Source organism: Dama dama, chromosome 31 (assembly GCF_033118175.1).
Source record: "Dama dama isolate Ldn47 chromosome 31, ASM3311817v1, whole genome shotgun sequence".
Taxonomy (NCBI): Eukaryota; Metazoa; Chordata; class Mammalia; order Artiodactyla; family Cervidae; genus Dama; species Dama dama.
Window position 1 is genome coordinate 59,170,446 of NC_083711.1, and position 15,362 is coordinate 59,185,807.

Below are 15,362 nucleotides of genomic sequence, written 5' to 3' on the forward strand. Positions count from 1 at the left end.
TGACTTTTCATAAGGTCTTGTTTTTGTTTCCAGGCAGGTTCCCATTTATTTAACATTACAGAAAGCTTTAATGACACAGTAGGTTGCAGCACCATTGCTGATAGTAAATTTAATTTCCATGGCCTCAAATTAGCTTAACAGTTGATTTCACCATCATTGAAATTGACATAATCCTGTTGACTGAGGATCTTTCACTGCTATGGTAACTGTTAAGCACAAAGATTAAAATGCAAATTACTGAGTTATTGGCAGAAATGAGCACATCATTCCTGCAAGTTGTTTTGTAAACCTAGTTCCCCTGAGTATTTTGAAGGCTAAATTTCTCCATTTAAACAGCCCAGCTTCTTAGACGATGTAGATTCAAGGCCATGATCTTTCAGGGCTTAGTAATACCCTCATGCTGTGCAGATGGTGAAGAAGCTGAAGGCCACCACATGCCCTGCGTGCACGCCAAGACACTTCAGTTATGTCCGACTCTTTGCAACCCCATGGGCTGTAGCCCACCAGACTTTCTGCACCTAAGCAGTGTTTAAGAACCACTTTGGTAGGTGCCAATTTTTGATAGTTTCTTTATGCACTTCAGCTCTATAAAATAATCTAATGGTTTGCTTGGATCCAGAGTATAGTCAAGTCCATTTTTTTTTTTTTAAAGGGCAACCTTTTCGGGATTTCCCTAGTGTTCCCTTCATGCTTCCAGTGTTGGGGTCACGGGTTCAATCCCTGGTCAGAAAACTAAGACTTCATTTGACAAATGGTCAAAAAAAAAAAAAAAAAAAAGAACAACCTTTCTTCTCTCTCAAGTTATAGATCTGCTTAGAATGCCATGAATCTTTCTAATTACAATCAGCAGTGATTTAGGCAGAATAAATCCTAAATAGTCATTATGCAAACCCTGTTCTCCTTAGGGACACTATCATGCCATTGAAACCACTAATTAGGGGGCCATCTGAGCCCTAGGCCTCTGGTACTCAGTTTTTCTCCATGTGATGTGACATACTGCAAACTGTAGAAATGGGAATTTCCACGTCAAATAAGTTCTTTGCCATCATGTGCACCCAACAAAGAAAAGAAATATAATTGAATATTTTCTAACATTAATCCTTTCTAAAATATATGATTAAGTCAAGAAGCAGATACATTCCTTTACCAACAAAGGTCTGTCTAGCCAAAGCTATGGTTTTTCCAGTGGTCCTGTCAGGCGAGTCCTTGGAGTCTTTTGGGTCCTGGTTCATATCCTACAAGCATATATCCTGTTGGAATTGCCCAATGGCTATGGTATAAGACTGGAGGGTCGGAAACTCTGGATCTAGGAAGAGGTCATTGACATAAACAAAAGGTCTCCCATATAGCATCTCATGAGGACTAAAACCAACCTGTTCCTTAGGGGCAATACGTGTACGGAGGAGAGCTATTGGTAAAGCCTCCTTCCATCCCAGGGAGGTCTCTTGGGTTATCTTTTTTATCGCTGATTTTAAGAATTGGTTGGCTCTTTCTACTTTTCCTGAAGACTGAGGCCTCCAGGCACAATGGAGATAATAAGTAATGCCCAATGCTTTAGAGACTCCTTGGGTGATCTTAGAAGTAAATATCCCATTGTCACTTTGTAATGACCTGAGCAGACCAAACCTTGGAATGATTTCATGGAGCAATTTTTTTTACCACCTCCTCAGCCTTCTCAGTTCCTGTGGGAAAGCCTTCAATACATCCTGTGAATGTATCTATCATGACTAATAGGTGTTTATACCCTTGAGAAACTGGCACCTGGGTGAAGTCCATCTGCCAGTCCTCTCCTGGATAGGCCCCACGTCGTTGGACAGGCTGGGCCAGCTGGGGTCTTTGAGCTCCTTGGGGGTTGTTTAATTGGCAAGTGGGACAAGAGGAGACCACTTGTCTTATAGTTGTTTGGAAGCCTGTTCCTCTGAAAGACCTTTCTAGTAATCTTTGGAGGGCCTTTTCTCCTAAATGAGTGGTGGCGTGTAAGGAGTTAACCAACTTCCATTGGAGGTTCCCAGGCAGAAAAAAGAGCCCCTCCTTTTGGAACCACCCCATATGATCTTCTTGAGAGCCCTCAAGAAGAGAGCCCTTGAGAGCCCTTAACTCTTAGCGTTAAGAGTTTCACCTTCAGTATATGTAGGAGTTTCTGGCAAATTAGTCTGTGGAACTAAGGTGGCAACCCCTATTAGGTCATGGCTCTGTAACACTGCTCTCTTAGCTGCCTGGTCAGCTGCTTGGCTCCCTCGTGCCACTTCTGCGCTCCCTTTTTGGTGTCCTTTACAGTGGGAGACTGAAACCTCAGCGGGCAGATGGACTGCCTCTAAGAGTCTAAGGATTTGATCACCATATTTGATTGGGGACCCTCGGATGGTCAAATGGCCCCTTTCTTTCCAAATAGCTGCATGTGCATGTAGCACCAGAAAGACATACTTGGAGTCAGTATAAATGGCTATTCTTTTTCCTTTTCCCAGCTCTAAAGCTCAAGTCAGGGCTATGAGCTCAGCTAATTGGGCTGAAGTACCTTAGACTAGGGAAAAGGAGTCCAGAATGGTGGTGGCTAAAAGACCTGGAAGGGAAAAGCCCGCGAAAATAGAACAAAGGAAGGTCCAAGGACCGGAGTGAGAACCTCAGGTAAAACAAACAACACTCCTGGCCGGCCCAATTTACATGACAGGCCCAGGGACAGAGAAACATATAAAAAGAGGGGCCAAAGCCCTCTTCTCTCTCTCTCCCGCGCGATGGGGCAATTTTCTCTTCACGTCTTTGGATCGACGTGCCCTCACGCCTCAAAGATGGATTTTCCTGCTATTATCTAAATAAATAGAGCTGTAACACTGAGCTGTCACACTGATTTATTTAAGAGCTATAACACGGTCAGTCCTCCGAGAGCTGCGACCCGCCGAGGGAGCTTCAATGTCCGTCACTCCAAATTTTTGTTGTGACGAGACAAAGAACTGAGGAGCGTACACTCGCCTGACATCTATGGTGCCGTGACTCCGGTTTAACCTGGCTGAAACAACCTCCACGCGGAAGAGGCCAAGCGCAGCAGGAGCCCAACTCAGCGAAGCTCCCGCGATAGAAGCGGAACGCGAGGAAAACCCAGCGCAGGGGGAGGCCCGTCGTGCTGGAAACCGGGGCAGCGAAAAACGAACTCAACAGAAAGCCCACGCGGCCCAGCCTCAGATTCCAGAAGACCTCCGGTTAAGGTAGGAGGTCCTCGCTCCTATGGCTAGAAGGACATGCCTAACAGTTACAGTCTCTCGTTTCTCGTTTCCTTGAACCCCCCACGAACAGGCGGGCGGCAGTGGGCACAATTGAGGGACTCTGAAGAGGCTACTCTTCGGTATGTCCCAAAGGCACTCTCTGCTGGGCCCCAGTAGCTGTTACCCAAGCCGGTGGGGGTTCTTCTGTCCTTACTCTTCTCTGTGCCAAGAATCAGGCCAATGAAAACTGTGAGCACCGGTCAGATACCTAGCAAATTTTCCAGCAGGCTATGAAGGGGATTCATTGGCACGTTTTTCTCACTGCTTTTTCCTCCTGTCCTTCAGCTCCCTCCCAGGACACGAGCCCGACCAAAACCCAGGATGCCTGGCTCAGGCTCTGAGGTCTTATTGCAAAAATTCAGTGAGACACAAAGCGATAAGTGGGAGGTAGATTTTCTAAGATTCAGGGAAAAGCGCCCATTCTACAGGGCCCATTCTACAGGGTACAGGCCATGGAATGCAGCCTAAGTTTTTCCAGCGGGGTGAATTCATATGCTAATGAGTGGGAGGATCATCCCAGCCATTGGGGAACCACTCACTCCTCACTCTGTTGACAGTGCCTTAGAGCTGTTCTGCCACCTCTGGGTGTGTCTTTTGGCTTACAGATTGGGGATTAAGGTTTGCTCGAATTTGACTTGTCCTGTTGGACCCAATTGACTTTAATCGGTTTACGTTATGCCCTTGTGCTATGTCATTCTTCCAAAGGTTGTGCTCTGCCTCCCCTTCCTTCCTGTTTCATGCTCCTTTCCTCAGCCCCACCCGGGCCCACAATATTGCCTCTACAATCTTCTAGAGGGATAACCAAAAAATAGCTGGCCTTGGGAGGGAAGTACTGTATAACATCCAACCCCTTAGTCCTACCTAGCACTGGTCACACTGGAGATCTTGGGGACGCCCAAACTCCAGTCCGGGGGTCCCAGGAGGTCATCACACCTTGACCTGCCTAGGGATCTGGTCCTCGAAAGGTTGTCACACCTCAACCTGCTTGGGGATCCGCTAGTCCCAAGGGTCCCAGAAGGTCGTCACGCCTCGACTTGCCCAGGGACCCAATTCTCGGGAGGCCGTCACGCCTCGACCTGCCCAGGGATTCGATCTCTAGGAGGCTGTCACGCCTCAGTCTGCCTGGGGATCTGCATTCTGACCCTGGGACACCTGGCTCTCAGGTTGCGACAGTACTAGGTAGGATGAGCTTACATCATGGTATCTTCCCATCCACAGTGGACAAACTAGCAGTGAGTTACAACCCCCTAATTCTACCCAGCACTGGTCATGCTGGAGACCTTGGGGATGCCCAAACTCCAGCCCGGGGGTCCCAGGAGGTCATCACGCCTTGACCTGCCTAGGGATCTGGTCCTCGAAAGGTTGTCACGCCTCAGCCTTTCAGGGATCCGCTAGTCCCAAGGGTCCCAGGAGGCCATCACGCCTCGACCTGCCCAGGGACCCAATTCTCGGGAGGCCGTCATGCCTCGACCTGCCTGGGGATTAGATCTCTAAAAGGCTGTCACGCCTCAGCCTGCCTGGAGATCTGCATCCTGACCCAGGGACACCTGGCTCTCAGGTTGTGACAGTTCTGGGTAGGATAAGCTTCAGAAAGACTCACCCCTAAGGAAGTCCACCCATGGAAACAGAAGGAAGCCTTGTGGGACTTCCTTCTTGTGAGACTACTTGTGGGACTGTGCCCAGTCTCAGCAATAACTCAGGAGCCCAATGAGAACCCCATTGCCTTTCTGGAAAGGCTAAAAGAAACCCTCCAAAAGTTTACCAATTTGGACTTAGACTCTTATGAAGGACAGGTGATTTTAAAGGACAAATTCCTGTCCCAATGTGCATCAGATATCAGAATTAAGTTACAACAGCTACAGCAGCAGGACTCTGCTGTCTCTCTAGATGAGATGATCCAGACAGCCACCAATACCTTTTATACCAAGGCCCAGGAGAGGGACAGAATGAAAGAGAGAAGGCATGCCCAGATGCTGGCCGCCCTCCAGGGAAGCCCTATGGCACACCCCGAGACCTTAAGTGACAAGGCATGAGGCAAATGCCTAATCTAGAGACAGGCGGGGCATTGGGCCAAAGAGTGTCCTAACCGTGACAAGTCTCCTAGAACGGCTTGCCACAAATGCCATCAACTGGGACATTGGGCGGCACTCCGCCCTCAGGACCCAAGAGCCTCAAGGTCAAGCACCAAGCCTTCCCTCACGATGGTTCAAGAGGACTGAAGCAGCCCGCTCCAGCCAGCCCGCCTGTCACAGATAACCATCACAGGGCTGGAGCCAAGGGTGCAACTGGATGTGGCAGGTAGGTCCGAGAATTTCTTGGTTGACACAGGGGCTACCTACTCTGTCTTGATCTCCTACTCCGGAACCTTCTCCTCCCAAACCTGTACCATTTTGGGTGCTACAGGAAAAGAAACTACTAAAAGATTCATCCAAGCACTTCTTTGTTGCTGGGATGCACAGATACTCTCCCACCAGTTTCTGGTTGTCCCTGAGTGTCCTACTCCCTTCATGGGAATAGACATACTCACTAAACTGGGGACCACCCTTGTGATGGGAAGCTTTTCAGCCCCTAGGGCCCTACAGCTTCTGGTTACTACTGAGGAACCCATTACACCTCCAATAGAGAGAACAAAGACTATGGGAGGACAAAATTAACCCCCAGGTGTGGGACCAGGGGATTCCTGGACGAGCCCACCAAGTTGAACCGGTCATCATTGTCCTCTGAGATCCCACTCGGTTTCCTAACCGGAAACAATATCCTCTCAAAAGAGAGGCTCGGGAGGGACTACAGTCTTTAATAAATAAATTCCTTGCTTGTGGGCTATTGGTCCCCACCAGTTCGCCATGTAACACCCCAATCCTCTCAGTAAAGAAAAAGGACGGAACCTGGCGAATGGTTCAAGATCTCCGGATCATAAATGAAGCTGTAGTCCCCCTCCATCCCAGAGTACCCAATCCCTATGTAATCTTGGGAGAAATCCCACCCAGTGCCAAGTGGTTTACAGTCTTGGATCTCAAAGATGCATTTTTTTGCATACCACTGGCTAAAGAATCCCAATATCTTTTTGCTTTTGAGTGGGAGGCCCCAGGAGAAAAAACACCAACAGATGACTTGGACAGTATTACCTCAGGGGTTCAGAGACAGCCCCCACTTGTTTGGACAGGCCCTTAGCCGGAATCTCCTACATCTGGACCTGGGACCTAATGGGAAAATATTACAATACGTAGATGACCTACTAATCTGCTCTCCAGATGAGAAAATTGCCCAACAACGTGCAATTCAGGTTCTAAGCTTTTTGTCAGAAAGGGGATATAAAGTCCCCCATGCTAAGGCACAGATGGTCAAGACAAATGTCACTTACCTGGGAGTTCAGATTACACATGGGTCCAGGAGGCTGTCCTCGGATCGGGTACAAGGAATCCTCCAGTTGCCCTCCCCCGCGACTCGAAAACAATTGCGAGCTTTCCTGGGGCTAACTGGGTACTGTAGAATCAGGATACCCAACTATGGTCTAATTGCCCAGCCCTTATATAAAAGCTTAAAGGGACGAGATGATTCAATCCCACTAATGTGGGGAACTCCTCAAAAGGAGGCAGAAGCTACACTAAAACAGGCCTTAACTCAGGCACCTGCCTTGAGGTTGCCAGATCCAAAAAAAAGGCATTCCAACTTTATGTCCATGAAAGAGAGGGAATAGCCTTGGGAGTGTTAACTCAAAGGTTGGGATCTGAGCCCCAGCCTGTAGCTTACTTATCCAAGAGACTCGATCCAACCGCCCAAGGCTGGCCCCGCTACCTTCGAAATCTTGCAGCTATTGCAATCATGATAGAAGATGTTTTAAAACTCTCCTTTGGGGGCAAACTAACTATTTTTTACCAGCCACCAAGTAAAGCAACTCCTAAATGGGAGAGGCCATTTATGGATGTCTGATCAAAGAATCCTCAGATATCAAGAAATACTGATGGAAAATCCAGGCCTCACTATATCCCCTTGTGAGGCTCTTAACCCAGCCACCCTCTTGCCTACCCCCGAGGGCTCTCTCCCCTTTCACTCCTGTCTAGAAACCTTGGACAACTGGACAAAACCCTGAGAGGGATTGTCAGAAGATCCTCTGACCAATCCTGAGGAAATCTGGTACACTGATGGAAGCAGCTTTGTCTTGGATGGAAAAAGAAGAGCCGGATATGCAGACTACTGTCTCCAATTTTGAGACCATAGAGGCTAAGCCTCTGCCACCAGGTCAAGCTACGACATGCAGCGCCAGTTCAACAACAATATAAAACTACAGCCAACCACGGAAAATATCAGTCACCCTTAGATGGACACCACTATAAGGACTCTGAGGCCTGAGACTAACAAGAGGGGGAGGCCCAATGCCCCTCGCCGTCCCAGTTCAGCAGGAAGTAGCCAGAGAGACCTCGACGCCCCTATTCCTAAAGAATTGGGCCTCCCATCTCTTGAGAGGGAATGTTAGGTAGTTAGACTAGGGAAAAGGAGTCCAGGATGGTGGTGGCTAAAAGACCTGGAAGGGTAAAGCCCGCGAAAATAGAACAAAGGAAGGTCCGAGGACCGGAGTGAGAACCTCAGGTAAAACAAACAACACTCCTGGCTGGCCCAATTTACATAAGGCAGGCCCAGGGACAGAGAAACGTATAAAAAGAGGAGCCAAAGCCCTCTTCTCCCTCTCTCTCTCCTGCACGATGGGGCTCTCTCCTCTTCGCGTCTTTGGATCGACGTGCCCTCACACCTCGAAGATGGATTTTCCTGCTATCATCTAAATAAAATAGAGCTGTAACATGAGCTGTAACACTGATTTATTTAAGAGCTATAACACGGTCTGTCCAAGACCCAAGAGCTGTGACCCGCCGAGGGGGCTTCAATGTCCGTCACTCCAAACTTTTGTTTTGACGAGACAAAGAACCAAGGAGCATACACTCACCTGACACTGGGAAAGATTGAGAGTGGGAGGAAAAGGGGACGACAGTGGATGAGATGGTTGGATGGCATCACCGACTCGATGGACATGAGTTTGAGTAAACTCCAGGAGTTGGTGATGGACAAGGAAGCCTGGCGTGCTGCAGTCCATGGGGTCACAAAGAGTGGGACATGACTGAGCGACTGAACTGAACTGGACTGAAGTTAAGATTACCTTGTATTGCCAGTAACAATGACATGATCCATAGCAGATGAGTCTCTGAGGCAGTCCTCCTTGGAAGCACACAGTGATTTCAGATGTTGGCTTATAGTTATTTTATAATCTTGCTGCTACTTTATTAATTACACAAATTTCAATTAATGTTTAGCATACTTAATTTTCTATCACTCTAGCTTCACAGTATTTATGCATGGGGACAGCAATAATTTTTCCTTTTTTAAATTTCAAAATAAGTATTCTTCCTCCCTTGATAAAACTTTGTAAAATATCCAAATAATTCAGGGAACATGAACAACTCTCTTTAATCCTATTATCCAAGATGACCATTCTCCACAATTTAATGCACACCATCATAGAATATTAAAATACATATGTAATTAACATAACATTTTTAGAATGTTTCCATCTTCATTATCCTTTTGCATGAAACTAGTTCCTCTTGGATGCAATCTGTTCATCATTAAAGCTTCATAGAAAGGAGAGGGCAGATATTGTCTCAAGAAACAAGAGGATGTGACTCACGGGGGTGTTCCAACAAGATAGGAAGAAGTAATACTTCCTACATCGAAACCTCTTCTACATGGAAAGGACAAAAGTACTTTCCCATCAAAAATCCACTGAATGAATGTACCACATTTCACTTAATTGATCATTTTTTGTTAATTTTAGAATGTTTCCAAATTCGCCATTAAAATTGAAAGTATGAAAAATTATATGAAAGTGAAAGTTGCTCAGTCGTGTCCGACTCTTTGCAACCCCATGGACTATACAGCCCATGGAATTCTCCAGGCCAGGATACTGGAGTGGATAGCCTTTCCCTTCTCCAGGGGATCTTCCCAACCCAGGGATCAAACCCAGGTCTCCCGTATTGCAGGTAGAGTCTTTACCAGCTGAGCCACAAGGGAAGCAACCCCCCCCCCCCCCCCAGTTATATAGATGTATCTTTATGATCATTTCCTTAGGATAATTTCCTAGATGCTAAATACCCATTTTGGGTTAATATGGTCAAATTATACCTATAGTACCAGTTTGCATTCACCTGTAAAAGATAAGTGAGGCCATTTCTCTACACTCTCATCAGCATTAGCACTTTAAAAATCTATTTGTGAATATTCTGAAAAACATTGTCTGCCTACAAGGAACTTGTTGTTCTTTCTCAGCAGCTTCAAAGGAGTTTTATGACTGCTGGGTCCTTGCTCCAAATCCCAGCATTTTTCATTTCTTCCAAAGACCACATTAAATCCATGAGCTGTTCATGCTTGTTAATGACTTTGAAGCACACATGGTTGGTAAAAACAGAAGTGTCAACTGGAAAAATAAAAAATCCAAAATATGGCACCAGAACAGAAATTGTTTCCAGAATTCAGCTTGGATGTCTTAGGCAAGAGAATTAAAGCAAAATGTGTTTAATTGATTTGTCATTCAGAAAAATTAAAGTTCTGATTTGGCAATGAGCCTATAATATATTCTCAAAATGAATATGTCAACTTTCATGGCCCTGAGCTGAGAATGTAAGGCCGTTTTAAAGGGCAAGGGTACAACTCGCTCTGGTTCAAACGGGTTTATGGTGAATATTGCCCTGCTGACCTTTATTTAATGAAACAGACATTGAAACGGCCCTCTGTCGGAAAAGCTAAAGAGCCATCCTTGGAACATTCTCGGGACAATAATCCCTTGGGAGAACACTGTATCACCCTTGTGATGAGCTTGGCTCACACAAATTGCAAAATGAGAAACTCTGTGAGAGCGGAACTCTTGCTTCGGAACAACTGAAGAGGAAATTAATGATCCTGGGGAATTTCACTTGCAAGATACTTACTGAGCACCTACTAAATGTTGAACGATATAATTCATCTCCTCTAACATGTATAATGAACCTGCAAGGGGAGTATTGACAAGACTTCCCAGGTCAGGAAAGTGAGGATTAGAGAGGCCGAAGGGGGTCACATAGTTGTAAATGGGGGACTAGAATTTGAACCCTGAGCATTATGATTCCAAGGTTTTATGAATTATGTCAATATTGCCTTCTCCATCCTAAACACACTCTTAGGCTCGGGGGAAACACAAGTGAAGATGTGGTCCCATATTTGACTAACATTTCATTTTCCCCTGGTAGAAATGCACAGTGAAGAGCTCACCTGTTTGTAATTCAGGAAAGAACAGATATGATTTCCTGGGTTCTGATTGAAAGAAGTGCTTAAATCCTTCCTGAATTTGGAGCACACTTGTGTATACAAGTAACCAATGCTAAAGGTAGCTTGTTTTATGTATGAAAGTTTAATCTACAATTATTATTTTTTTAACCTGTGGTTCTTCATCAGAATTATTCCTGCAAAGCTCTGTAAAATTATGTAAAATTTTTTCTTTGGCATCTTTTAATTAGGGCGAGGATTAGGGTAAGGTGAAAGAGGCATTCTGTTTGGGCACAAAAACTAATTTTGAGAAGAAAACTAGTCTCCCCTCTGTGGTAAAAGGGGTAAGCTTAGAGAAACTAGGTCTTTGGCAATGTTGTATTCATTAATTCACAGTAATCAGATGTTATTAGTTAGTACTTACTATGTTAGCTAAGATTTACTGAGCAGCTACTAGGTGTCAGGCTCCATGCCACACTCAAGGTGTTCCAAAGGAACAGACTCCCTCAGTTGATGCGGGTTTATTTTAGGGAGTGTCGGGAAGGAGCGCCCCCCACCTGAGAAGTCCTTCCTCGTGGCTCTGGGTGATGTGGAGAGCAGTGGCTCTCCTGATCTGATGCCAGCCCAGTGGACAGATTCCATTCTTTGTTGGTTTGTGCAGAAACTAAGGCATTTTTATCAGTGAGGCTGAAGAGACTATATCTTGAGAAAGGAGATTTGGCAGCCGTAGGTCAGTGTCTGTTGGCACTGTCAAGGACTTCTAGTGACATACAATTTGTGAAAGAAGTGCAAAAACTCTTTTTAAGATAAAACCCTTTCCGGTCCATTGCAGCAAATTGAGGCACTGAGTGATCACTTAGCAGAGACATCCGTTCATATGCCCTTTATGCTTGACGAGAAGTGAGAGGACAGCAGCAGTCATCCCAATAAGTCAGAAGCTCTTAGCCTGCTGGGAACGGGAGTAAAATCCCGCTGAAGGCTCCCGCGTCCCGATGAACACTCACAGCCACACTGCACAGTTATTTCAATCTGCCAGGCTGTCTTCAGTTACCTCTGACTCTTTGCAGTCCCATGGACTGCAGCCAGCCAGGCTCCTTTTTCCATGGAATTTTCCAGGCAGAATACTGGAGTGGGTTGCTATTTCTCCCTCCAGGGGAATCTTCCCCACCCAGGGATTAAACCTGCATCTCCTGCGTCTTGCGCATTGGCAGGTGGATTCTGTATCACTGAGCCACCTGGGAAGAGGATAGAACTCTTTAGATGAGATCAGAAACAATGTGACAGGCAGGCTACATTTTGGCAAATAAATGCCTATCTACCTGGTACCCTGAAGTTTTAGGGTATCATTGTGATTAAGTAGGTCAGCTTAATCACATTGAAATACCAGAAATGATTGAAAAAAAAATTAGTATTGAATGCTACAGAAACCACAACAGACATTGTATGTGCTGGCTGGAACAAAATCTGAACCTACAGTTTGTAACTGAAGGGCAAAAACCCTGCTTCCTCATGGTATAAATTCCCTCAAGGTGAAAACTGTTGGTGAGCCAAACCATTTTTTTAGGAGTAAGTGTCTAATTCAGTTGAGAAATACTTCTCTCTTGGGGGTGGAGGGTTTGGGAGGGTAGGTCTATTTTTTTTTTTTTAAACCACATCAGTGATGTTTACATTTTAATCTTAGTTGTGCTCCCGGGCATCTGTTATTTGATAGAAATGACCGGAACATTTAATGAGGGATTTTTCATATGTTGGGGTCTCTAATTGTGAATGATTATGATAATGAGCAAATAGTCAAACAGTATGTATTTCAGATTTCAGAAACATGCACACAGCCCATGGGGAAGTTGGAATGCCAAGGGCTAAACTCCAAAGGAACTTGGAGCATTGGACAGCATGAGAGAGATGAAATTGGTAAACAAGCTAATCCTAAAGAAAGCAGGGTAGGCCATGGCTCTGCTGAAAAGAAGTGTTCTCCAGGCCAAATTATGCCATGGAATACACGTTAAAATGTGTTAGTTGCTCCTATACCTTTGCTTTCTTCCCCTCTTGTTTTTATTTCTCCTTTTCCTCCTCCCTGCCCTATGCCACATGCTTTTTTGTTTCCATTGTTTTCTTTCATACTTTTTATCCTAATTGTTCTCATTTTTCATCATTGTGTCATTTCCCCAATCTTATCCTTTCAATCTGATTCACCTCATTTTTAGAACTGTTTTAAAGTAAAGAATTTCTTTGTATTCCAGTGACCTTTGCATGATTTCCAAAATCAATACTTTTTAGTACAGGAGATTCATTCCTTCCTCAAACATTGAGTTGATTCAGTGCCTACAGCAAGCCAGAACTCTACCAGCTCAATGTGTTCATTGCTTTCTGTGACAGTGTCATTTGCCAGCTTGGGCCAATCTGACTCTTTAGGCTTTATCCGGTGAGGGATATGCTATAGAATGATTTCCGGGCTAGTTTACTCAGTTCCCCTTAGCCCAACCACATGTTTCTGCTGAAATGAGTACTCTTTATAGCACAAACTTAAAAGAGAAAAGAGGTCTCTAATATATCCACTGAACCAGAAAGAAAAGTCACAGTGGCCATCTACCTCCTTATCCTCCTGTTACTGGTCTGATGCAGGACAGTCTTGTCTGAACATTCATCCCTGGTATTGATATGACTGATCATGGATGATGTACTAACAGCTCCTCCTGGATCACGACTAGGTCATACTGTCCTATACTTCCCCCTCCTCATCAGAGAGGGAAAAGGAATCAGAACCTGGCAAGGTTCAGGATAACACCTAGAGAACATGGTTAGAACGCCACCTGCAGCTTTTGTAGACTATGACCAGGCTTTAGAATTTTTGCAATACTGTCCACTTGCAAAACTTGAAAGCAAGTTTACTCTGTTGAGAGTGACTGCCCTCCAAGAGTCCCTTCCATTCCTCAGAACTTGCAGGGTGTTTTGGGTTTGTGTAATTTATTTCAGAAGATAAGTTGAAGTTTGAACTCCTATAACCTCAGAACATGACCTTATTTGGAAATAGGGTCATTGCAGATGTGACTGCTTAGTATGAGGTCAAGGAGCTTGGAGACAGAATATACAGATGATAAGCTAAATAATCAACAAGACAACATTGACAGATGCTACAAAGTAGTGTTTGATGGATTATTCTAACAATATTTAAGTCTCAAGTACTGGTATGCACAATGAAGATTATGAGTTAGGGGAAGAAGAGAGTGCTATGGGCTGGGGTGAAAAAGTAGGTAGAAAAGTAGGCTATTGAAAGTGGCAAAGACTTGAATAAGGTCATGTGGACCGGAGCGGGAGGCAGGACACAGCAAGATTGAGAGGAGAGGACTGCTGATATCAGCCTCCACTATGATTCTAGGGCATTTTTTGGACACGTCTTTGATAGAATTTATTACATAATGTTGTAGCCTCCTCTATTGAGAGCTTTTTTTTTGCTTTAAAATGTTTTTCAAATTATGAAAGTATAGCACATTTACCGGAGACTTGGAAAATACAGAACAAATCTACATATAGTTCCACTATATACTGCAATTAATTTTTAAGTAGATAAGTTAAGATTTCTAGTTGGAGTTTCAATATCAAATTCTATTGAGAGCTTTCTAAGGGCAGAGATATAGTTTATTCACTTGAAAAATATTTGGCATCTATCATATAGTAGGCATGCAATAAGTGTTGAGTTAACAGAAGGATGGGTGAATAAATAGAGGAATAAATGCTGAAACTGCATGATTTGACAGGCTAAAAGTAGTCTGGTACCATGCTGAGGAAAATCTTGAATATCAGGCTAGGGGGCTAAACAACAGAAAATCTGGCTGCCATTGTCAAAGATGGAGGTGACACTGGAGAGTTATTTTAGAAAGATGTATTTAGTAATGACAAACACATGGAAGGGGTGAGCCCAGAGGAGGAAAACTTATTAAGGAGATATTACAATGATACAGATCTAGGGGTTCTCTAAGATGTTCCACATCACTTCATTTTTAACAAAGATCTATATGATGCTATATAAAGAATTACTATCAGGCTCCCTGTGAGTCAGCAGGAGAGGAGAAGCTAGGATCACTCTGGTCTCCTTTATTACAGGACTCCAGGAGGGATAGTGTTAAGTGGCTGGCTGACTTTCCAGGCTCCTGGGCAACCTTGTGTTTGCTCAGAATTCACTCCTTTTGGTGGTAAGTGATGATCAGATAGCGACTTTGCACGGGGCCATTGGTCATAATGGAGGGAAGTGGATCCTAAGTGCAGTTCAGTCGCTCAGTCGTGTCCAACTCTCTGTGACCCCATGGACTGCAGCACACCAGGCCTTCCTGTCCAACACCAACTCCCAGAGTTTACTCAAACTCATGTCCATCAAGTCAGTGATGCCATCCAACCATCTCATCCTCTGTCATCCCCTTCAATCTTTCCCAGCATCAGGGAATTTTCCAATGAGTCAGTTCTTCACATCAGGTGGCCAAAGTATTGGAGTTTCAGCTTCAGCATCAGTCCTTCCAAGGAATATTCAGGACTGATTTCCTTTAGGATGGACTAGTTTGATCTCCTTGCAGCCCAAGGGACTCTCAAGAGTCTTCTCCAACACCGTAGTTCAAAAGCATCAATTCTTCAGTGCTCAGCTTTCTTTATAGTCCAACTCTCACATCCATACGTAACTACTGGAAAAACCATAGCTTTGATTATATAGTCCTTTGTTGACAAAGTAATGTCTCTGCTTTTGAATATGCTGTCTAGGTTGGTCATAACTTTTCTTCCAAGGAGTAAGCGTCTTTTAATTTCATGGCTGCAGTCACCATCTGCAGTGAT